The sequence below is a fragment of the Cucurbita pepo genome, chromosome 16 (assembly GCF_057944985.1).
Source record: "Cucurbita pepo subsp. pepo isolate OVF chromosome 16, ASM5794498v1, whole genome shotgun sequence".
In the NCBI taxonomy this organism is placed as follows: Eukaryota; Viridiplantae; Streptophyta; class Magnoliopsida; order Cucurbitales; family Cucurbitaceae; genus Cucurbita; species Cucurbita pepo.
In genome coordinates this window covers 4,492,496-4,511,069 of record NC_141813.1, presented here as the reverse complement: position 1 = coordinate 4,511,069, position 18,574 = coordinate 4,492,496, and the positions used below count along the sequence as shown (strand labels likewise).

Sequence of the window (18,574 nt, the reverse complement as noted above, 5' to 3'; positions counted from 1 at the left end):
CGTCGCCTCGATCATGCCGCCCCGCATGCGTTAAATGCAATTTGTGCGCATTGCATGTCGGGTGCGATCATACCAGCACTAATGCACCGGATCCCATCAGAACTCCGCAGTCAAGCGTGCTTGGGCAAGAGTAGTACTAAGTTGGGTGACCACTTAGGAAGTCCTCGTGTTGCACCCCTTTTATTTTTTAATTCTTATTTCTTTTGCTCGTTATTTCAATTTCTCCCCGTTCTTTTCTTCCTTTCTTTACAAATGGCAACCTCCCCCGCTCGCACGCTCACGCCCATCGCGTTTCTTCTCCCCGACGTGTCCGCGCGGGCCCCGCCGACCGTTCCGAGCACGTGCGTGCACCCACCGTCGCCTCGATCATGCCGCCCCGCATGCGTTAAATGCAATTTGTGCGCATTGCATGTCGGGTGCGATCATACCAGCACTAATGCATCGGATCCCATCAGAACTCCGCAGTGAAGCGTGCTTGGACGAGAGTAGTACTAAGTTGGGTTACCACTTGGGAAGTCCTCGTGTTGCACCCCTTTTTTATTTTTTATTTCTTATTTCTTTTGCTCGTTATTTAAATTTCTCCCCGTTCTTTTCTTCCTTTCTTTACAAATGGCAACCTCCCCCGCTCGCACGCTCACGCCCATCGCGTTTCTTCTCCCCGACGTGTCCGCGCGGGCCCCGCCGACCGTTCCGAGCACCTGCGTGCACCCACCGTCGCCTCGATCATGCCGCCCCGCATGCGTTAAATGCAATTTGTGCGCATTGAATGTCGGGTGCGATCATACCATTACTAATGCACCGGATCCCATCAGAACTCCGCAGTCAAGCGTGCTTGGGCGAGAGTAGTACTAAGTTGGGTGACCACTTGGGAAGTCCTCGTGTTGCACCCCTTTTTTATTTTTTATTTCTTATTTCTTTTGCTCGTTATTTCAATTTCTCCCCGTTCTTTTCTTCCTTTCTATACAAATGGCAACCTCCCCCGCTCGCACGCTCACGCCCATCGCGTTTCTTCTCCCCGACGTGTCCGCGCGGGCCCCGCCGACCGTTCCGAGCACGTGCGTGCACCCACCGTCGCCTCGATGATGCCGCCCCGCATGCGTTAAATGCAATTTGTGCGCATTGCATGTCGGGTGCGATCATACCAGCACTAATGCACCGGATCCCATTAGAACTCCACAGTTAAGCGTGCTTGGGCGAGAGTAGTACTAAGTTGGGTGACCACTTGGGAAGTCCTCGTGTTGCACCCCTTTTTTATTTTTTATTTCTTATTTCTTTTGCTCGTTATTTCAATTTCTCCCCGTTCTTTTCTTCCTTTCTTTACAAATGGCAACCTCCCCCGCTCGCACGCTCACGCCCATCGCGTTTCTTCTCCCCGACGTGTCCGAGCGGGCCCCGCCGACCGTTCCGAGCACGTGCGTGCACCCACCGTCGCCTCGATGATGCCGCCCTGCATGCGTTAAATGCAATTTGTGCGCATTCCATGTCGGGTGCGATCATACCAGCACTAATCCACCGGATTCCATCAGAACTCCGCAGTTAAGTGTGCTTGGGCGAGAGTAGTACTAAGTTGGGTGACCACTTGGGAAGTCCTCGTGTTGCACTCCTTTTTTATTTTTTATTTCTTATTTCTTTTGCTCGTTATTTCAATTTCTCCCCGTTCTTTTCTTTCTTTCTTTACAAATGGCAACCTCCCCCGCTCGCACGCTCACGCCCATCGCGTTTCTTCTCCCCGACGTGTCCGCGCGGGCCCCGCCGACCGTTTCGAGCACGTGCGTGCACCCACCGTCGCCTCGATCATGCCGCCCCGCATGCGTTAAATGCAATTTGTGCGCATTGCATGTCGGGTGCGATCATACCAGCACTAATGCACCGGATCCCATCAGAACTCCGCAGTCAAGCGTGCTTGGGCGAGAGTAGTACTAAGTTGGGTGACCACTTGGGAAGTCCTCGTGTTGCACCCCTTTTTTATTTTTTATTTCTTATTTCTTTTGCTCGTTATTTCAATTTCTCCCCGTTCTTTTCTTTCTTTCTTTACAAATGGCAACCTCCCCCGCTCGCACGCTCACGCCCATCGCGTTTCTTCTCCTCGACGTGTCCGCGCGGGCCCCGCCGACCGTTCCGAGCACGTGCGTGCACCCACCGTCGCCACGATGATGCCGCCCTGCATGCGTTAAATGCAATTTGTGCGCATTGCATGTCGGGTGCGATCATACCAGCACTAATGCACCAGATCCCATCAGAACTCCGCAGTTAAGCGTGCTTGGGCGAGAGTAGTACTAAGTTGGGTGACCACTTGGGAATTCTTTGTGTTACACCCATTTTTTATTTTTTATTTCTTATTTCTTTTGCTCGTTATTTCAATTTCTCCCCGTTCTTTTCTTCCTTTCTTTACAAATGGCAACCTCCCCCGCTCGCACGCTCACGCCCATCGCGTTTCTTCTCCCCGACGTGTCCGCGCGGGCCCCGCCGACCGTTCCGAGCACGTGCGGGCACCCACCGTCGACTCGATGTTGCCGCCCCGCATGCGTTAAATGCAATTTGTGCGCATTGCATGTCGGGTGCGATCATACTAGCATTAATGCACCAGATCCCATCAGAACTCCGCAGTTAAGCGTTCTTGGGCGAGAGTAGTACTAAGTTGGGTGACCACTTGGGAAGTCCTCGTGTTGCACCCCTTTTTTATTTTTTATTTTTTATTTCTTATTTCTTTTGCTCGTTATTTCAATTTCTCCCCGTTCTTTTCTTCCTTTCTTTACAAATGGCAACCTCCCCCGCTCGCACGCTCACGCCCATCGCGTTTCTTCTCTCCGACGTGTCCGCGCGGGCCCCGCCGACCGTTTCGAGCACGTGCGTGCACCGACCGTCGCCTCGATCATGCCGCCACGCATGCGTTAAATGCAAGTTGTGCGCATTGCATGTCGGGTGCGATCATACTAGCATTAATGCACCAGATCCCATCAGAACTCCGCAGTTAAGCGTGCTTGGGCGAGAGTAGTACTAAGTTGGGTGACCACTTGGGAAGTCCTCGTGTCGCACCCCTTTTTTATTTTTTATTTTTTATTTCTTATTTCTTTTGCTCGTTATTTCAATTTCTCCCCGTTCTTTTCTTCCTTTCTTTACAAATGGCAACCTCCCCCGCTCGCACGCTCACGCCCATCGCGTTTCTTCTCCCCGACGTGTCCGCGCGGGCCCCGCCGACCGTTCCGAGCACGTGCGTGCACCCACCGTCGCCTCGATCATGCCGCCCCGCATGCGTTAAATGCAATTTGTGCGCATTGCTTGTCGGGTGCGATCATACCAGCACTAATGCACCGGATCCCATCAGAACTCCGCAGTCAAGCGTGCTTGGGCGAGAGTAGTACTAAGTTGGGTGACCACTTGGGAAGTCCTCGTGTTGCACCCCTTTTTTATTTTTTATTTCTTATTTATTTTGCTCGTTGTTTCAATTTCTCCCCGTTCTTTTCTTCCTTTCTTTACAAATGGCAACCTCCCCCGCTCGCACGCTCACGCCCATCGCGTTTCTTCTCCCCGACGTGTCCGCGCGGGCCCCGCCGACCGTTTCGAGCACGTGCGTGCACCCACCGTCGCCTCGATCATGCCGCCCCGCATGCGTTAAATGCAATTTGTGCGCATTGCATGTCGGGTGCGATCATACCAGCACTAATGCACCGGATCCCATCAGAACTCCGCAGTCAAGCGTGCTTGGGCGAGAGTAGTACTAAGTTGGGTGGTGACCACTTGGGAAGTCCTCGTGTTGCACCCCTTTTTTATTTTTTATTTCTTATTTCTTTTGCTCGTTATTTCAATTTCTCCCCGTTCTTTTCTTCCTTTCTTTACAAATGGCAACCTCTCCCGCTCGCACGCTCACGCCCATCGCGTTTCTTCTCTCCGACGTGTCCGCGCGGGCCCCACCGACCGTTTCGATCACGTGCGTGCACCCACCGTCGCCTCGATCATGCCGCCACGTATGCGTTAAATGCAATTTGTGCGCATTGCATGTCGGGTGCGATCATACTAGCACTAATGCACCGGATCCCATCAAAACTCAGCAGTTAAGCGTGCTTGGGCGAGAGTAGTACTAAGTTGGGTGACCACTTGGGAAGTCCTCGTGTTGTACCCCTTTTTTATTTTTTATTTCTTATTTCTTTTGCTCGTTATTTCAATTTCTCCCCGTTCTTTTCTTCCTTTCTTTACAAATGGCAACCTCCCCCGCTCGCACGCTCACGCCCATCGCGTTTCTTCTCCCCGACGTGTCCGCGCGGGCCCCGCCGACCGTTCCGAGCACGTGCGTGCACCCACCGTCGCTTCGATCATGCCGCCCCGCATGCGTTAAATGCAATTTGTGCGCATTGCATGTCGGGTGCGATCATACCAGCACTAATGCACCGGATCCCATCAGAACTCCGCAGTTAAGCGTGCTTGGGCGAGAGTAGTACTAAGTTGGGTGACCACTTGGGAAGTCCTCGTGTTGCACCCCTTTTTTATTTTTTATTTCTTATTTCTTTTGCTCGTTATTTCAATTTCTCCCCGTTCTTTTCTTCCTTTCTTTACAAATGGCAACCTCCCCCGCTCGCACGCTCACGCCCATCGCGTTTCTTCTTCCCGACGTGTCCGCGCGGGCCCCGCCGACCGTTTCGAGCACGTGCGTGCACCCACCGTCGCCTCGATCATGCCGCCCCGCATGCGTTTAATGCAATTTGTGCGCATTGCATGTCGGGTTCGATCATACCAGCACTAATGCACCGGATCCCATCAGAACTCCGCAGTTAAGCGTGCTTGGGCGAGAGTAGTACTAAGTTGGGTGACCACTTGGGAAGTCCTCGTGTTGCACCCCTTTTTTATTTTTTATTTCTTATTTCTTTTGCTCGTTATTTCAATTTCTCCCCGTTCTTTTCTTCCTTTCTTTACAAATGGCAACCTCCCCCGCTCGCACGCTCACGCCCATCGCGTTTCTTCTCCCCGACGTGTCCGCGCGGGCCCCGCCGACCGTTCCGAGCACGTGCGTGCACCCACCGTCGCCTCGATCATGCCGCCCCGCATGCGTTAAATGCAATTTGTGCGCATTGCATGTCGGGTGCGATCATACCAGCACTAATGCACCGGATCCCATCAGAACTCCGCAGTCAAGCGTGCTTGGGCGAGAGTAGTACTAAGTTGGGTGACCACTTGGGAAGTCCTCGTGTTGCACCCCTTTTTTATTTTTTATTTCTTATTTCTTTTGCTCGTTATTTCAATTTCTCCCCGTTCTTTTCTTCCTTTCTTTACAAATGGCAACCTCCCCCGCTCGCACGCTCACGCCCATCGCGTTTCTTCTTCCCGACGTGTCCGCGCGGGCCCCGCCGACCGTTCCGAGCACGTGCGTGCACCCACCGTCGCCTCGATCATGCCGCCCCGCATGCGTTTAATGCAATTTGTGCGCATTGCATGTCGGGTGCGATCATACCAGCACTAATGCACCGGATCCCATCAGAACTCCGCAGTTAAGCGTGCTTGGGCGAGAGTAGTACTAAGTTGGGTGACCACTTGGGAAGTCCTCGTGTTGCACCCCTTTTTTATTTTTTATTTCTTATTTCTTTTGCTCGTTATTTCAATTTCTCCCCGTTCTTTTCTTCCTTTCTTTACAAATGGCAACCTCCCCCGCTCGCACGCTCACGCCCATCGCGTTTCTTCTCCCCGACGTGTCCGCGCGGGCCCCGCCGACCGTTCCGAGCACGTGCGTGCACCCACCGTCGCCTCGATCATGCCGCCCCGCATGCGTTAAATGCAATTTGTGCGCATTGCATGTCGGGTGCGATCATACCAGCACTAATGCACCGGATCCCATCAGAACTCCGCAGTCAAGCGTGCTTGGTCGAGAGTAGTACTAAGTTGGGTGACCACTTGGGAAGTCCTCGTGTTGCACCCCTTTTTTATTTTTTATTTCTTATTTCTTTTGCTCGTTATTTCAATTTCTCCCCGTTCTTTTCTTTCTTTCTTTACAAATGGCAACCTCCCCCGCTCGCACGCTCACGCCCATCGCGTTTCTTCTCCCCGACGTGTCCGCGCGGGTCCCGCCGACCGTTCCGAGCACGTGCGTGCACCCACCGTCGCCTCGATGATGCCGCCCCGCATGCGTTAAATGCAATTTGTGCGCATTGCATGTCGGGTGCGATCATACCAGCACTAATGCACCGGATCCAATCTGAACTCCGCAGTTAAGTGTGCTCGGGCGAGAGTAGTACTAAGTTGGGTGACCACTTGGGAAGTCCTCGTGTTGCACCCCTTTTTTTATTTTTTATTTCTTATTTCTTTTGATCGTTATTTCAATTTCTCCCCGTTCTTTTCTTCCTTTCTTTACAAATGGCAACCTCCCCCGCTCACGCCCATCGCGTTTCTTCTCCGCGACGTGTCCGCGCGGGCCCCGCCGACCGTTCCGAGCACGTGCGTGCACCCACCGTCGCCTCGATGATGCCGCCCCGCATGCGTTAAATGCAATTTGTGCGCATTGCATGTCGGGTGCGATCATACTAGCACTAATGCACCGGATCCCATCAGAACTCCGCAGTCAAGCGTGCTTGGGCGAGAGTAGTACTAAGTTGGGTGACCACTTGGGAAGTCCTCGTGTTGCACCCCTTTTTTATTTTTTATTTCTTATTTCTTTTGCTCGTTATTTCAATTTCTCCCCGTTCTTTTCTTCCTTTCTTTACAAATGGCAACCTCCCCCGCTCGCACGCTCACGCCCATCGCATTTCTTCTTCCCGACGTGTCCGCGCGGGCCCCGCCGACCGTTCTGAGCACGTGCGTGCACCCACCGTCGCCTCGATCATGCCGCCCCGCATGCGTTTAATGCAATTTGTGCGCATTGCATGTCGGGTGCGATCATACCAGCACTAATGCACCGGATCCCATCAGAACTCCGCAGGTAAGCGTGCTTGGGCGAGAGTAGTACTAAGTTGGGTGACCACTTGGGAAGTCCTCGTGTTGCACCCCTTTTTTATTTTTTATTTCTTATTTCTTTTGCTCGTTATTTCAATTTCTCCCCGTTCTTTTCTTCCTTTCTTTACAAATGGCAACCTCCCCCGCTCGCACGCTCACGCCCATCGCGTTTCTTCTCCCCGACGTGTCCGCGCGGGCCCCGCCGACCGTTCCGAGCACGTGCGTGCACCCACCGTCGCCTCGATGATGCCGCCCCGCATGCGTTAAATGCAATTTGTGCGCATTGCATGTCGGGTGCGATCATACCAGCACTAATGCACCGGATCCCATCAGAACTCCGCAGTCAAGCGTGCTTGGGCGAGAGTAGTACTAAGTTAGGTGACCACTTGGGAAGTCCTCGTGTTCTACCCCTTTTTTATTTTTTATTTCTTATTTCTTTTGCTCGTTATTTCAATTTCTCCCCGTTCTTTTCTTCCTTTCTTTACAAATGGCAACCTCCCCCGCTCGCACGCTCACGCCCATCGCGTTTATTCTCCCCGACGTGTCCGCGCGGGCCCCGCCGACCGTTCCGAGCACGTGCGTGCACCCACCGTCGCCTCGATCATGCCGCCCCGCATGCGTTAAATGCAATTTGTGCGCATTGCATGTCGGGTGCGATCATACCAGCACTAATGCACCGGATCCCATCAGAACTCCGCAGTAAAGCGTGCTTGGGCGAGAGTAGTACTAAGTTGGGTGACCACTTGGGAAGTCCTCGTGTTGCACCCCTTTTTTATTTTTTATTTCTTATTTCTTTTGCTCGTTATTTCAATTTCTCCCCGTTCTTTTCTTCCTTTCTATACAAATGGCAACCTCCCCCGCTCGCACGCTCACGCCCATCGCGTTTCTTCTCCCCGACGTGTCCGCGCGGGCCCCGCCGACCGTTCCGAGCACGTGCGTGCACCCACCGTCGCCTCGATCATGCCGCCCCGAATGTGTTAAATGCAATTTGTGCGCATTGCATGTCGGGTGCGATCATACCAGCACTAATGCACCGGATCCCATCAGAACTCCGCAGTCAAGCGTGCTTGGGCGAGAGTAGTACTAAGTTGGGTGACCACTTGGGAAGTCCTCGTGTTGCACCCCTTTTTTATTTTTTATTTCTTATTTCTTTTGCTCGTTATTTCAATTTCTCCCCGTTCTTTTCTTCCTTTCTTTACAAATGGCAACCTCCCCCGCTCGCACGCTCACGCCCATCGCGTTTCTTCTCCCCGACGTGTCCGCGCGGGCCCCGCCGACCGTTCCGAGCACGTGCGTGCACCCACCGTCGCCTCGATCATGCCGCCCCGCATGCGTTAAATGCAATTTGTGCGCATTGCATGTCGGGTGCGATCATACCAGCACTGATGCACCGGATCCCATCAGAACTCCGCAGCTAAGCGTGCTTGGGCGAGAGTAGTACTAAGTTGGGTGACCACTTGGGAAGTCCTCGTGTTGCACCCCTTTTTTATTTTTTCTTTCTTATTTCTTTTGCTCGTTATTTCAATTTCTCCCCGTTCTTTTCTTCCTTTCTTTACAAATGGCAACCTGCCCCACTCGCACGCTCACGCCCATCGCGTTTCTTCTCCCCGACGTGTCCGCGCGAGCCCCGCCGACCGTTCCGAGCACGTGCGTGCACCCACCGTCGCCTCGATCATGCCGCCCCGCATGCGTTAAATGCAATTTGTGCGCATTGCATGTCGGGTGCGATCATACCAGCACTAATGCACCGGATCCAATCAGAACTCCGCAGCTAAGCGTGCTTGGGCGAGAGTAGTACTAAGTTGGGTGACCACTTGGGAAGTCCTCGTGTTGCACCCCTTTTTTATTTTTTATTTCTTATTTCTTTTGCTCGTTATTTCAATTTCAACCCGTTCTTTTCTTCCTTTCTTTACAAATGGCAACCTCCCCCACTCGCACGCTCACGCCCATCGCGTTTCTTCTCCCCGACGTGTCCGCGCGGGCCCCGCCGACCGTTCCGAGCACGTGCGTGCACCCACCGTCGCCTCGATCATGCCGCCCCGCATGCGTTAAATGCAATTTGTGCGCATTGCATGTCGGGTGCGATCATACCAGCACTAATGCACCGGATCCCATTAGAACTTCGCAGCTAAGCGTGCTTGGGCGAGAGTAGTACTAAGTTGGGTGACCACTTGGGAAGTCCTCGTGTTGCACCCCTTTTTTATTTTTTATTTCTTATTTCTTTTGCTCGTTATTTCAATTTCTCCCCGTTCTTTTCTTCCTTTCTTTACAAATGGCAACCTCCCCCGCTCGCACGCTCACGCCCATCGCGTTTCTTCTCCCCGACGTGTCCGCGCGGGCCCCGCCGACCGTTCCGAGCACGTGCGTGCACCCACCGTCGCCTCGATCATGCCGCCCCGCATGCGTTAAATGCAATTTGTGCGCATTGCATGTCGGGTGCGATCATACCAGCACTAATGCACCGGATCCCATCAGAACTCCGCAGCTAAGCGTGCTTGGGCGAGAGTAGTACTAAGTTGGGTGACCACTTGGGAAGTCCTCGTGTTGCACCCCTTTTTTATTTTTTATTTCTTATTTCTTTTGCTCGTTATTTCAATTTCTCCCCGTTCTTTTCTTCCTTTCTTTACAAATGGCAACCTCCCCCGCTCGCACGCTCACGCCCATCGCGTTTCTTCTCCCCGACGTGTCCGCGCGGGCCCCGCCGACCGTTCCGAGCACGTGCGTGCACCCACCGTCGCCTCGATCATGCCGCCCCGCATGCGTTAAATGCAATTTGTGCGCATTGCATGTCGGGTGCGATCATACCAGCACTAATGCACCGGATCCCATCAGAACTCCGCAGCTAAGCGTGCTTGGGCGAGAGTAGTACTAAGTTGGGTGACCACTTGGAAAGTCCTCGTGTTGCACCCCTTTTTTATTTTTTATTTCTTATTTCTTTTGCTCGTTATTTCAATTTCTCCCCGTTCTTTTCTTCCTTTCTTTACAAATGGCAACTTCCCCCGCTCGCACGCTCACGCCCATCGCGTTTCTTCTCCCGGACGTGTCCGCGCGGGCCCCGCCGACCGTTCCGAGCACGTGCGTGCACCCACCGTCGCCTCGATCATGCCGCCCCGCATGCGTTAAATGCAATTTGTGCGCATTGCATGTCGGGTGCGATCATACCAGCACTAATGCACCTGATCCCATCAGAACTCCGCAGTTAAGCGTGCTTGGGCGAGAGTAGTACTAAGTTGGGTGACCACTTGGGAAGTCCTCGTGTTGCACCCCTTTTTTATTTTTTATTTCTTATTTCTTTTGCTCGTTATTTCAATTTCTCCCCGTTCTTTTCTTCCTTTCTTTACAAATGGCAACCTCCCCCGCTCGCACGCTCACGCCCATCGCGTTTCTTCTCCCCGACGTGTCCGCGCGGGCCCCGCCGACCGTTCCGAGCACGTGCGTGCACCCACCGTCGCCTCGATCATGCCGCCCCGCATGCGTTAAATGCAATTTGTGCGCATTGCATGTCGGGTGCGATCATACCAGCACTAATGCACCGGATCCCATCAGAACTCCGCAGCTAAGCGTGCTTGGGCGAGAGTAGTACTAAGTTGGGTGACCACTTGGGAAGTCCTCGTGTTGCACCCCTTTTTTATTTTTTATTTCTTATTTCTTTTGCTCGTTATTTCAATTTCTCCCCGTTCTTTTCTTCCTTTCTTTACAAATGGCAACCTCCCCCGCTCGCACGCTCACGCCCATCGCGTTTCTTCTCCCCGACGTGTCCGCGTGGGCCCCACCGACCGTTCCGAGCACGTGCGTCCACCCACCGTCGCCTCGATCATGCCGCCCCGCATGCGTTAAATGCAATTTGTGCGCATTGCATGTCGGGTGCGATCATACCAGCACTAATGCACCGGATCCCATCAGAACTCCGCAGCTAAGCGTGCTTGGGCGAGAGTAGTACTAAGTTGGGTGACCACTTGGGAAGTCCTCGTGTTGCACCCCTTTTTTATTTTTTATTTCTTATTTCTTTTGCTCGTTATTTCAATTTCTCCCCGTTCTTTTCTTCCTTTCTTTACAAATGGCAACCTCCCCCGCTCGCACGCTCACGCCCATCGCGTTTCTTCTCCCCGACGTGTCCGCGCGGGCCCCGCCGACCGTTCCGAGCACGTGCGTGCACCCACCGTCGCCTCGATCATGCCGCCCCGCATGCGTTAAATGCAATTTGTGCGCATTGCATGTCGGGTGCGATCATACCAGCACTAATGCACCGGATCCCATCAGAACTCCGCAGCTAAGCGTGCTTGGGCGAGAGTAGTACTAAGTTGGGTGACCACTTGGGAAGTCCTCGTGTTGCACCCCTTTTTTATTTTTTATTTCTTATTTCTTTTGCTCGTTATTTCAATTTCTCCCCGTTCTTTTCTTCCTTTCTTTACAAATGGCAACCTCCCCCGCTCGCACGCTCACGCCCATCGCGTTTCTTCTCCCCGACGTGTCCGCGCGGGCCCCGCCGACCGTTCCGAGCACGTGCGTGCACCCACCGTCGCCTCGATCATGCCGCCCCGCATGCGTTAAATGCAATTTGTGCGCATTGCATGTCGGGTGCGATCATACCAGCACTAATGCACCGAATCCCATCAGAACTCCGCAGCTAAGCGTGCTTGGGCGAGAGTAGTACTAAGTTGGGTGACCACTTGGGAAGTCCTCGTGTTGCACCCCTTTTTTATTTTTTATTTCTTATTTCTTTTGCTCGTTATTTCAATTTCTCCCCGTTCTTTTCTTCCTTTCTTTACAAATGGCAACCTCCCCCGCTCGCACGCTCACGCCCATCGCGTTTCTTCTCCCCGACGTGTCCGCGCGGGCCCCACCGACCGTTCCGAGCACGTGCGTGCACCCACCGTCGCCTCGATCATGCCGCCCCGCATGCGTTAAATGCAATTTGTGCGCATTGCATGTCGGGTGCGATCATACCAGCACTAATGCACCGGATCCCCTCAGAACTCCGCAGTTAAGCGTGCTTGGGCGAGAGTAGTACTAAGTTGGGTGACCACTTGGGAAGTCCTCGTGTTGCACCCCTTTTTTATTTTTTATTTCTTATTTCTTTTGCTCGTTATTTCAATTTCTCCCCGTTCTTTTCTTCCTTTCTTTACAAATGGCAACCTCCCCCGCTCGCACGCTCACGCTCATCGCGTTTCTTCTCCCCGACGTGTCCGCGCGGGCCCCGCCGACCGTTCCGAGCACGTGCGTGCACCCACCGTCGCCTCGATCATGCCGCCCCGCATGCGTTAAATGCAATTTGTGCGCATTGCATGTCGGGTGCGATCATACCAGCACTAATGCACCGGATCCCATCAGAACTCCGCAGTTAAGCGTGCTTGGGCGAGAGTAGTACTAAGTTGGGTGACCACTTGGGAAGTCCTCGTGTTGCACCCCTTTTTTATTTTTTATTTCTTATTTCTTTTGCTCGTTATTTCAATTTCTCCCCGTTCTTTTCTTCCTTTCTTTACAAATGGCAACCTCCCCCGCTCGCACGCTCACGCTCTTCGCGTTTCTTCTCCCCGACGTGTCCGCGCGGGCCCCTCCGACCGTTCCGAGCACGTGCGTGCACCCACCGTCGCCTCGATCATGCCGCCCCGCATGCGTTAAATGCAATTTGTGCGCATTGCATGTCGGGTGCGATCATACCAGCACTAATGCACCGGATCCCATCAGAACTCCGCAGCTAAGCGTGCTTGGGCGAGAGTAGTACTAAGTTGGGTGACCACTTGGGAAGTCCTCGTGTTGCACCCCTTTTTTATTTTTTATTTCTTATTTCTTTTGCTCGTTATTTCAATTTCTCCCCGTTCTTTTCTTCCTTTCTTTACAAATGGCAACCTCCCCCGCTCGCACGCTCACGCTCATCGCGTTTCTTCTCCCCGACGTGTCCGCGCGGGCCCCGCCGACCGTTCCGAGCACGTGCGTGCACCCACCGTCGCCTCGATCATGCCGCCCCGCATGCGTTAAATGCAATTTGTGCGCATTGCATGTCGGGTGCGATCATACCAGCACTAATGCACCGGATCCCATCAGAACTCCGCAGTTAAGCGTGCTTGGGCGAGAGTAGTACTAAGTTGGGTGACCACTTGGGAAGTCCTCGTGTTGCACCCCTTTTTTATTTTTTATTTCTTATTTCTTATTTCTTTTGCTCGTTATTTCAATTTCTCCCCGTTCTTTTCTTCCTTTCTTTACAAATGGCAACCTCCCCCGCTCGCACGCTCACGCCCATCGCGTTTCTTCTCCCCGACGTGTCCGCGCGGGCCCCGCCGACCGTTCCGAGCACGTGCGTGCACCCACCGTCGCCTCGATCATGCCGCCCCGCATGCGTTAAATGCAATTTGTGCGCATTGCATGTCGGGTGCGATCATACCAGCACTAATGCACCGGATCCCATCAGAACTCCGCAGCTAAGCGTGCTTGGGCGAGAGTAGTACTAAGTTGGGTGACCACTTGGGAAGTCCTCGTGTTGCACCCCTTTTTTATTTTTTATTTCTTATTTCTTTTGCTCGTTATTTCAATTTCTCCCCGTTCTTTTCTTCCTTTCTTTACAAATGGCAACCTCCCCCGCTCGCACGCTCACGCCCATCGCGTTTCTTCTCCCCGACGTGTCCGCGCGGGCCCCGCCGACCGTTCCGAGCACGTGCGTGCACCCACCGTCGCCTCGATCATGCCGCCCCGCATGCGTTAAATGCAATTTGTGCGCATTGCATGTCGGGTGCGATCATTCCAGCACTAATGCACCGAATCCCATCAGAACTCCGCAGCTAAGCGTGCTTGGGCGAGAGTAGTACTAAGTTGGGTGACCACTTGGGAAGTCCTCGTGTTGCACCCCTTTTTTATTTTTTATTTCTTATTTCTTTTGCTCGTTATTTCAATTTCTCCCCGTTCTTTTCTTCCTTTCTTTACAAATGGCAACCTCCCCCGCTCGCACGCTCACGCCCATCGCGTTTCTTCTCCCCGACGTGTCCGCGCGGGCCCCACCGACCGTTCCGAGCACGTGCGTGCACCCACCGTCGCCTCGATCATGCCGCCCCGCATGCGTTAAATGCAATTTGTGCGCATTGCATGTCGGGTGCGATCATACCAGCACTAATGCACCGGATCCCCTCAGAACTCCGCAGTTAAGCGTGCTTGGGCGAGAGTAGTACTAAGTTGGGTGACCACTTGGGAAGTCCTCGTGTTGCACCCCTTTTTTATTTTTTATTTCTTATTTCTTTTGCTCGTTATTTCAATTTCTCCCCGTTCTTTTCTTCCTTTCTTTACAAATGGCAACCTCCCCCGCTCGCACGCTCACGCTCATCGCGTTTCTTCTCCCCGACGTGTCCGCGCGGGCCCCGCCGACCGTTCCGAGCACGTGCGTGCACCCACCGTCGCCTCGATCATGCCGCCCCGCATGCGTTAAATGCAATTTGTGCGCATTGCATGTCGGGTGCGATCATACCAGCACTAATGCACCGGATCCCATCAGAACTCCGCAGCTAAGCGTGCTTGGGCGAGAGTAGTACTAAGTTGGGTGACCACTTGGGAAGTCCTCGTGTTGCACCCCTTTTTTATTTTTTATTTCTTATTTCTTTTGCTCGTTATTTCAATTTCTCCCCGTTCTTTTCTTCCTTTCTTTACAAATGGCAACCTCCCCCGCTCGCACGCTCACGCTCATCGCGTTTCTTCTCCCCGACGTGTCCGCGCGGGCCCCGCCGACCGTTCCGAGCACGTGCGTGCACCCACCGTCGCCTCGATCATGCCGCCCCGCATGCGTTAAATGCAATTTGTGCGCATTGCATGTCGGGTGCGATCATACCAGCACTAATGCACCGGATCCCATCAGAACTCCGCAGCTAAGCGTGCTTGGGCGAGAGTAGTACTAAGTTGGGTGACCACTTGGGAAGTCCTCGTGTTGCACCCCTTTTTTATTTTTTATTTCTTATTTCTTTTGCTCGTTATTTCAATTTCTCCCCGTTCTTTTCTTCCTTTCTTTACAAATGGCAACCTCCCCCGCTCGCACGCTCACGCTCATCGCGTTTCTTCTCCCCGACGTGTCCGCGCGGGCCCCGCCGACCGTTCCGAGCACGTGCGTGCACCCACCGTCGCCTCGATCATGCCGCCCCGCATGCGTTAAATGCAATTTGTGCGCATTGCATGTCGGGTGCGATCATACCAGCACTAATGCACCGGATCCCATCAGAACTCCGCAGTTAAGCGTGCTTGGGCGAGAGTAGTACTAAGTTGGGTGACCACTTGGGAAGTCCTCGTGTTGCACCCCTTTTTTATTTTTTATTTCTTATTTCTTATTTCTTTTGCTCGTTATTTCAATTTCTCCCCGTTCTTTTCTTCCTTTCTTTACAAATGGCAACCTCCCCCGCTCGCACGCTCACGCCCATCGCGTTTCTTCTCCCCGACGTGTCCCCGCGGGCCCCGCCGACCGTTCCGAGCACGTGCGTGCACCCACCGTCGCCTCGATCATGCCGCCCCGCATGCGTTAAATGCAATTTGTGCGCATTGCATGTTGGGTGCGATCATGCCAGCACTAATGCACCGGATCCCATCAGAACTCCGCAGCTAAGCGTGCTTGGGCGAGAGTAGTACTAAGTTGGGTGACCACTTGGGAAGTCCTCGTGTTGCACCCCTTTTTTATTTTTTATTTCTTATTTCTTTTGCTCGTTATTTCAATTTCTCCCCGTTCTTTTCTTCCTTTCTTTACAAATGGCAACCTCCCCCGCTCGCACGCTCACGCCCATCGCGTTTCTTCTCCCCGACGTGTCCGCGCGGGCCCCGCCGACCGTTCCGAGCACGTGCGTGCACCCACCGTCGCCTCGATCATGCCGCCCCGCATGCGTTAAATGCAATTTGTGCGCATTGCATGTCGGGTGCGATCATACCAGCACTAATGCACCGGATCCCATCAGAACTCCGCAGTTAAGCGTGCTTGGGCGAGAGTAGTACTAAGTTGGGTGACCACTTGGGAAGTCCTCGTGTTGCACCCCTTTTTTATTTTTTATTTCTTATTTCTTTTGCTCGTTATTTCAATTTCTCCCCGTTCTTTTCTTCCTTTCTTTACAAATGGCAACCTCCCCCGCTCGCACGCTCACGCCCATCGCGTTTCTTCTCCCCGACGTGTCCGCGCGGGCCCCGCCGACCGTTCCGAGCACGTGCGTGCACCCACCGTCGCCTCGATCATGCCGCCCCGCATGCGTTAAATGCAATTTGTGCGCATTGCATGTCGGGTGCGATCATACCAGCACTAATGCACCGGATCCCATCAGAACTCCGCAGCTAAGCGTGCTTGGGCGAGAGTAGTACTAAGTTGGGTGACCACTTGGGAAGTCCTCGTGTTGCACCCCTTTTTTATTTTTTATTTCTTATTTCTTTTGCTCGTTATTTCAATTTCTCCCCGTTCTTTTCTTCCTTTCTTTACAAATGGCAACCTCCCCCGCTCGCACGCTCACGCCCATCGCGTTTCTTCTCCCCGACGTGTCCGCGCGGGCCCCGCCGACCGTTCCGAGCACGTGCGTGCACCCACCGTCGCCTCGATCATGCCGCCCCGCATGCGTTAAATGCAATTTGTGCGCATTGCATGTCGGGTGCGATCATACCAGCACTAATGCACCGGATCCCATCAGAACTCCGCAGTTAAGCGTGCTTGGGCGAGAGTAGTACTAAGTTGGGTGACCACTTGGGAAGTCCTCGTGTTGCACCCCTTTTTTATTTTTTATTTCTTATTTCTTTTGCTCGTTATTTCAATTTCTCCCCGTTCTTTTCTTCCTTTCTTTACAAATGGCAACCTCCCCCGCTCGCACGCTCACGCCCATCGCGTTTCTTCTCCCCGACGTGTCCGCGCGGGCCCCGCCGACCGTTCCGAGCACGTGCGTGCACCCACCGTCGCCTCGATCATGCCGCCCCGCATGCGTTAAATGCAATTTGTGCGCATTTCATGCCGGGTGCGATCATACCAGCACTAATGCACCGAATCCCATCAGAACTCCGCAGTTAAGCGTGCTTGGGCGAGAGTAGTACTAAGTTGGTTGACCACTTGGGAAGTCCTCGTGTTGCACCCCTTTTTTATTTTTTATTTCTTATTTCTTTTGCTCGTTATTTCAATTTCTCCCCGTTCTTTTCTTCCTTTCTTTACAAATGGCAACCTCCCCCGCTCGCACGCTCACGCCCATCGCGTTTCTTCTCCCCGACGTGTCCGCGCGGGCCCCGCCGACCGTTCCGAGCACGTGCGGGCACCCACCGTCGACTCGATGTTGCCGCCCCGCATGCGTTAAATGCAATTTGTGCGCATTGCATGTCGGGTGCGATCATACTAGCATTAATGCACCAGATCCCATCAGAACTCCGCAGGTAAGCGTGCTTGGGCGAGAGTAGTACTAAGTTGGGTGACCACTTGGGAAGTCCTCGTGTTGCACCCCTTTTTTATTTTTTATTTTTTATTTCTTATTTCTTTTGCTCGTTATTTCAATTTCTCCCTGTTCTTTTCTTCCTTTCTTTACAAATGGCAACCTCCCCCGCTCGCACGCTCACGCCCATCGCGTTTCTTCTCCCCGACGTGTCCGCGCGGGCTCCGCCGACCGTTCCGAGCACGTGCGGGCACCCACCGTCGACTCGATGTTGCCGCCCCGCATGCGTTAAATGCAATTTGTGCGCATTGCATGTCGGGTGCGATCATACTAGCATTAATGCACCAGATCCCATCAGAACTCCGCAGGTAAGCGTGCTTGGGCGAGAGTAGTACTAAGTTGGGTGACCACTTGGGAAGTCCTCGTGTTGCACCCCTTTTTTATTTTTTATTTTTTATTTCTTATTTCTTTTGCTCGTTATTTCAATTTCTCCCCGTTCTTTTCTTCCTTTCTTTACAAATGGCAACCTCCCCCGCTCGCACGCTCACGCCCATCGCGTTTCTTCTCCCCGACGTGTCCGCGCGGGCCCCGCCGACCGTTCCGAGCACGTGCGTGCACCCACCGTCGCCTCGATCATGCCGCCCCGCATGCGTTAAATGCAATTTGTGCGCATTGCATGTCGGGTGCGATCATACCAGCACTAATGCACCGGATCCCATCAGAACTCCGCAGTTAAGCGTGCTTGGGCGAGAGTAGTACTAAGTTGGGTGACCACTTGGGAAGTCCTCGTGTTGCACCCCTTTTTTATTTTTTATTTCTTATTTCTTTTGCTCGTTATTTCAATTTCTCCCCGTTCTTTTCTTCCTTTCTTTACAAATGGCAACCTCCCCCGCTCGCACGCTCACGCTCATCGCGTTTCTTCTCCCCGACGTGTCCGCGCGGGCCCCGCCGACCGTTCCGAGCACGTGCGTGCACCCACCGTCGCCTCGATCATGCCGCCCCGCATGCGTTAAATGCAATTTGTGCGCATTGCATGTCGGGTGCGATCATACCAGCACTAATGCACCGGATCCCATCAGAACTCCGCAGCTAAGCGTGCTTGGGCGAGAGTAGTACTAAGTTGGGTGACCACTTGGGAAGTCCTCGTGTTGCACCCCTTTTTTATTTTTTATTTCTTATTTCTTTTGCTCGTTATTTCAATTTCTCCCCGTTCTTTTCTTCCTTTCTTTACAAATGGCAACCTCCCCCGCTCGCACGCTCACGCTCATCGCGTTTCTTCTCCCCGACGTGTCCGCGCGGGCCCCGCCGAC

General features: G+C 53.3%; 48 non-coding genes and 4 pseudogenes across 48 annotated transcripts; all 52 read left to right on the top strand.

The window, feature by feature from the left end:
- The first annotated feature begins 59 nt into the window (after positions 1-59).
- LOC147788723 (5S ribosomal RNA) lies at positions 60-178 on the top strand. The gene has a single exon (XR_015412558.1). It is a non-coding gene; the product is annotated as a 5S ribosomal RNA (ribosomal RNA).
- Positions 179-414: 236 nt separating this feature from the next.
- On the top strand, positions 415-533 carry LOC147788722 (5S ribosomal RNA). Its single transcript, XR_015412551.1, has one exon. It is a non-coding gene; the product is annotated as a 5S ribosomal RNA (ribosomal RNA).
- Positions 534-771: 238 nt separating this feature from the next.
- LOC147788721 (5S ribosomal RNA) lies at positions 772-890 on the top strand. Its single transcript, XR_015412522.1, has one exon. It is a non-coding gene; the product is annotated as a 5S ribosomal RNA (ribosomal RNA).
- A 238-nt stretch (positions 891-1,128) lies between these two features.
- On the top strand, positions 1,129-1,247 carry LOC147788720 (5S ribosomal RNA). Its single transcript, XR_015412385.1, has one exon. It is a non-coding gene; the product is annotated as a 5S ribosomal RNA (ribosomal RNA).
- Positions 1,248-1,485: 238 nt separating this feature from the next.
- On the top strand, positions 1,486-1,604 carry LOC147788719 (5S ribosomal RNA). Its single transcript, XR_015412463.1, has one exon. It is a non-coding gene; the product is annotated as a 5S ribosomal RNA (ribosomal RNA).
- A 238-nt stretch (positions 1,605-1,842) lies between these two features.
- Positions 1,843-1,961, top strand: LOC147788718 (5S ribosomal RNA). Its single transcript, XR_015413072.1, has one exon. It is a non-coding gene; the product is annotated as a 5S ribosomal RNA (ribosomal RNA).
- Positions 1,962-2,199: 238 nt separating this feature from the next.
- Positions 2,200-2,318, top strand: LOC147788717 (5S ribosomal RNA; annotated as a pseudogene).
- Positions 2,319-2,556: 238 nt separating this feature from the next.
- Positions 2,557-2,675, top strand: LOC147788716 (5S ribosomal RNA; annotated as a pseudogene).
- Positions 2,676-2,920: 245 nt separating this feature from the next.
- On the top strand, positions 2,921-3,039 carry LOC147788715 (5S ribosomal RNA). The gene has a single exon (XR_015412485.1). It is a non-coding gene; the product is annotated as a 5S ribosomal RNA (ribosomal RNA).
- A 245-nt stretch (positions 3,040-3,284) lies between these two features.
- LOC147788714 (5S ribosomal RNA) lies at positions 3,285-3,403 on the top strand. The gene has a single exon (XR_015413071.1). It is a non-coding gene; the product is annotated as a 5S ribosomal RNA (ribosomal RNA).
- A 238-nt stretch (positions 3,404-3,641) lies between these two features.
- LOC147788713 (5S ribosomal RNA) lies at positions 3,642-3,763 on the top strand. Its single transcript, XR_015412583.1, has one exon. It is a non-coding gene; the product is annotated as a 5S ribosomal RNA (ribosomal RNA).
- A 238-nt stretch (positions 3,764-4,001) lies between these two features.
- On the top strand, positions 4,002-4,120 carry LOC147788712 (5S ribosomal RNA; annotated as a pseudogene).
- A 238-nt stretch (positions 4,121-4,358) lies between these two features.
- LOC147788711 (5S ribosomal RNA) lies at positions 4,359-4,477 on the top strand. Its single transcript, XR_015412946.1, has one exon. It is a non-coding gene; the product is annotated as a 5S ribosomal RNA (ribosomal RNA).
- Positions 4,478-4,715: 238 nt separating this feature from the next.
- LOC147788710 (5S ribosomal RNA) lies at positions 4,716-4,834 on the top strand. Its single transcript, XR_015412457.1, has one exon. It is a non-coding gene; the product is annotated as a 5S ribosomal RNA (ribosomal RNA).
- A 238-nt stretch (positions 4,835-5,072) lies between these two features.
- LOC147788709 (5S ribosomal RNA) lies at positions 5,073-5,191 on the top strand. Its single transcript, XR_015413070.1, has one exon. It is a non-coding gene; the product is annotated as a 5S ribosomal RNA (ribosomal RNA).
- Positions 5,192-5,429: 238 nt separating this feature from the next.
- On the top strand, positions 5,430-5,548 carry LOC147788708 (5S ribosomal RNA). The gene has a single exon (XR_015412944.1). It is a non-coding gene; the product is annotated as a 5S ribosomal RNA (ribosomal RNA).
- Positions 5,549-5,786: 238 nt separating this feature from the next.
- On the top strand, positions 5,787-5,905 carry LOC147788707 (5S ribosomal RNA). The gene has a single exon (XR_015412447.1). It is a non-coding gene; the product is annotated as a 5S ribosomal RNA (ribosomal RNA).
- A 238-nt stretch (positions 5,906-6,143) lies between these two features.
- LOC147788706 (5S ribosomal RNA) lies at positions 6,144-6,262 on the top strand. Its single transcript, XR_015412495.1, has one exon. It is a non-coding gene; the product is annotated as a 5S ribosomal RNA (ribosomal RNA).
- Positions 6,263-6,493: 231 nt separating this feature from the next.
- On the top strand, positions 6,494-6,612 carry LOC147788705 (5S ribosomal RNA). The gene has a single exon (XR_015412370.1). It is a non-coding gene; the product is annotated as a 5S ribosomal RNA (ribosomal RNA).
- A 238-nt stretch (positions 6,613-6,850) lies between these two features.
- LOC147788704 (5S ribosomal RNA) lies at positions 6,851-6,969 on the top strand. The gene has a single exon (XR_015412280.1). It is a non-coding gene; the product is annotated as a 5S ribosomal RNA (ribosomal RNA).
- Positions 6,970-7,207: 238 nt separating this feature from the next.
- Positions 7,208-7,326, top strand: LOC147788703 (5S ribosomal RNA; annotated as a pseudogene).
- Positions 7,327-7,564: 238 nt separating this feature from the next.
- Positions 7,565-7,683, top strand: LOC147788702 (5S ribosomal RNA). Its single transcript, XR_015412226.1, has one exon. It is a non-coding gene; the product is annotated as a 5S ribosomal RNA (ribosomal RNA).
- A 238-nt stretch (positions 7,684-7,921) lies between these two features.
- On the top strand, positions 7,922-8,040 carry LOC147788701 (5S ribosomal RNA). The gene has a single exon (XR_015413068.1). It is a non-coding gene; the product is annotated as a 5S ribosomal RNA (ribosomal RNA).
- Positions 8,041-8,278: 238 nt separating this feature from the next.
- Positions 8,279-8,397, top strand: LOC147788700 (5S ribosomal RNA). The gene has a single exon (XR_015412951.1). It is a non-coding gene; the product is annotated as a 5S ribosomal RNA (ribosomal RNA).
- Positions 8,398-8,635: 238 nt separating this feature from the next.
- On the top strand, positions 8,636-8,754 carry LOC147788699 (5S ribosomal RNA). The gene has a single exon (XR_015412386.1). It is a non-coding gene; the product is annotated as a 5S ribosomal RNA (ribosomal RNA).
- Positions 8,755-8,992: 238 nt separating this feature from the next.
- Positions 8,993-9,111, top strand: LOC147788698 (5S ribosomal RNA). Its single transcript, XR_015412355.1, has one exon. It is a non-coding gene; the product is annotated as a 5S ribosomal RNA (ribosomal RNA).
- Positions 9,112-9,349: 238 nt separating this feature from the next.
- LOC147788697 (5S ribosomal RNA) lies at positions 9,350-9,468 on the top strand. The gene has a single exon (XR_015412983.1). It is a non-coding gene; the product is annotated as a 5S ribosomal RNA (ribosomal RNA).
- Positions 9,469-9,706: 238 nt separating this feature from the next.
- LOC147788696 (5S ribosomal RNA) lies at positions 9,707-9,825 on the top strand. Its single transcript, XR_015412347.1, has one exon. It is a non-coding gene; the product is annotated as a 5S ribosomal RNA (ribosomal RNA).
- A 238-nt stretch (positions 9,826-10,063) lies between these two features.
- LOC147788695 (5S ribosomal RNA) lies at positions 10,064-10,182 on the top strand. Its single transcript, XR_015412353.1, has one exon. It is a non-coding gene; the product is annotated as a 5S ribosomal RNA (ribosomal RNA).
- A 238-nt stretch (positions 10,183-10,420) lies between these two features.
- Positions 10,421-10,539, top strand: LOC147788694 (5S ribosomal RNA). The gene has a single exon (XR_015412982.1). It is a non-coding gene; the product is annotated as a 5S ribosomal RNA (ribosomal RNA).
- A 238-nt stretch (positions 10,540-10,777) lies between these two features.
- Positions 10,778-10,896, top strand: LOC147788693 (5S ribosomal RNA). The gene has a single exon (XR_015412981.1). It is a non-coding gene; the product is annotated as a 5S ribosomal RNA (ribosomal RNA).
- A 238-nt stretch (positions 10,897-11,134) lies between these two features.
- Positions 11,135-11,253, top strand: LOC147788692 (5S ribosomal RNA). The gene has a single exon (XR_015412980.1). It is a non-coding gene; the product is annotated as a 5S ribosomal RNA (ribosomal RNA).
- A 238-nt stretch (positions 11,254-11,491) lies between these two features.
- Positions 11,492-11,610, top strand: LOC147788691 (5S ribosomal RNA). Its single transcript, XR_015412432.1, has one exon. It is a non-coding gene; the product is annotated as a 5S ribosomal RNA (ribosomal RNA).
- A 238-nt stretch (positions 11,611-11,848) lies between these two features.
- Positions 11,849-11,967, top strand: LOC147788690 (5S ribosomal RNA). Its single transcript, XR_015412287.1, has one exon. It is a non-coding gene; the product is annotated as a 5S ribosomal RNA (ribosomal RNA).
- Positions 11,968-12,205: 238 nt separating this feature from the next.
- On the top strand, positions 12,206-12,324 carry LOC147788689 (5S ribosomal RNA). Its single transcript, XR_015412943.1, has one exon. It is a non-coding gene; the product is annotated as a 5S ribosomal RNA (ribosomal RNA).
- A 238-nt stretch (positions 12,325-12,562) lies between these two features.
- Positions 12,563-12,681, top strand: LOC147788688 (5S ribosomal RNA). Its single transcript, XR_015412979.1, has one exon. It is a non-coding gene; the product is annotated as a 5S ribosomal RNA (ribosomal RNA).
- A 238-nt stretch (positions 12,682-12,919) lies between these two features.
- LOC147788687 (5S ribosomal RNA) lies at positions 12,920-13,038 on the top strand. The gene has a single exon (XR_015412942.1). It is a non-coding gene; the product is annotated as a 5S ribosomal RNA (ribosomal RNA).
- A 245-nt stretch (positions 13,039-13,283) lies between these two features.
- On the top strand, positions 13,284-13,402 carry LOC147788686 (5S ribosomal RNA). The gene has a single exon (XR_015412977.1). It is a non-coding gene; the product is annotated as a 5S ribosomal RNA (ribosomal RNA).
- Positions 13,403-13,640: 238 nt separating this feature from the next.
- Positions 13,641-13,759, top strand: LOC147788685 (5S ribosomal RNA). Its single transcript, XR_015412541.1, has one exon. It is a non-coding gene; the product is annotated as a 5S ribosomal RNA (ribosomal RNA).
- A 238-nt stretch (positions 13,760-13,997) lies between these two features.
- On the top strand, positions 13,998-14,116 carry LOC147788684 (5S ribosomal RNA). The gene has a single exon (XR_015412286.1). It is a non-coding gene; the product is annotated as a 5S ribosomal RNA (ribosomal RNA).
- A 238-nt stretch (positions 14,117-14,354) lies between these two features.
- LOC147788683 (5S ribosomal RNA) lies at positions 14,355-14,473 on the top strand. Its single transcript, XR_015412976.1, has one exon. It is a non-coding gene; the product is annotated as a 5S ribosomal RNA (ribosomal RNA).
- Positions 14,474-14,711: 238 nt separating this feature from the next.
- Positions 14,712-14,830, top strand: LOC147788682 (5S ribosomal RNA). Its single transcript, XR_015412975.1, has one exon. It is a non-coding gene; the product is annotated as a 5S ribosomal RNA (ribosomal RNA).
- A 238-nt stretch (positions 14,831-15,068) lies between these two features.
- On the top strand, positions 15,069-15,187 carry LOC147788681 (5S ribosomal RNA). Its single transcript, XR_015412941.1, has one exon. It is a non-coding gene; the product is annotated as a 5S ribosomal RNA (ribosomal RNA).
- Positions 15,188-15,432: 245 nt separating this feature from the next.
- On the top strand, positions 15,433-15,551 carry LOC147788680 (5S ribosomal RNA). The gene has a single exon (XR_015412233.1). It is a non-coding gene; the product is annotated as a 5S ribosomal RNA (ribosomal RNA).
- Positions 15,552-15,789: 238 nt separating this feature from the next.
- LOC147788679 (5S ribosomal RNA) lies at positions 15,790-15,908 on the top strand. The gene has a single exon (XR_015412940.1). It is a non-coding gene; the product is annotated as a 5S ribosomal RNA (ribosomal RNA).
- Positions 15,909-16,146: 238 nt separating this feature from the next.
- On the top strand, positions 16,147-16,265 carry LOC147788678 (5S ribosomal RNA). Its single transcript, XR_015412974.1, has one exon. It is a non-coding gene; the product is annotated as a 5S ribosomal RNA (ribosomal RNA).
- Positions 16,266-16,503: 238 nt separating this feature from the next.
- On the top strand, positions 16,504-16,622 carry LOC147788677 (5S ribosomal RNA). The gene has a single exon (XR_015412939.1). It is a non-coding gene; the product is annotated as a 5S ribosomal RNA (ribosomal RNA).
- Positions 16,623-16,860: 238 nt separating this feature from the next.
- On the top strand, positions 16,861-16,979 carry LOC147788676 (5S ribosomal RNA). The gene has a single exon (XR_015412532.1). It is a non-coding gene; the product is annotated as a 5S ribosomal RNA (ribosomal RNA).
- A 238-nt stretch (positions 16,980-17,217) lies between these two features.
- LOC147788675 (5S ribosomal RNA) lies at positions 17,218-17,336 on the top strand. Its single transcript, XR_015412578.1, has one exon. It is a non-coding gene; the product is annotated as a 5S ribosomal RNA (ribosomal RNA).
- Positions 17,337-17,581: 245 nt separating this feature from the next.
- LOC147788674 (5S ribosomal RNA) lies at positions 17,582-17,700 on the top strand. The gene has a single exon (XR_015412577.1). It is a non-coding gene; the product is annotated as a 5S ribosomal RNA (ribosomal RNA).
- A 245-nt stretch (positions 17,701-17,945) lies between these two features.
- Positions 17,946-18,064, top strand: LOC147788673 (5S ribosomal RNA). The gene has a single exon (XR_015412938.1). It is a non-coding gene; the product is annotated as a 5S ribosomal RNA (ribosomal RNA).
- A 238-nt stretch (positions 18,065-18,302) lies between these two features.
- LOC147788672 (5S ribosomal RNA) lies at positions 18,303-18,421 on the top strand. Its single transcript, XR_015412973.1, has one exon. It is a non-coding gene; the product is annotated as a 5S ribosomal RNA (ribosomal RNA).
- Positions 18,422-18,574: the final 153 nt, after the last annotated feature.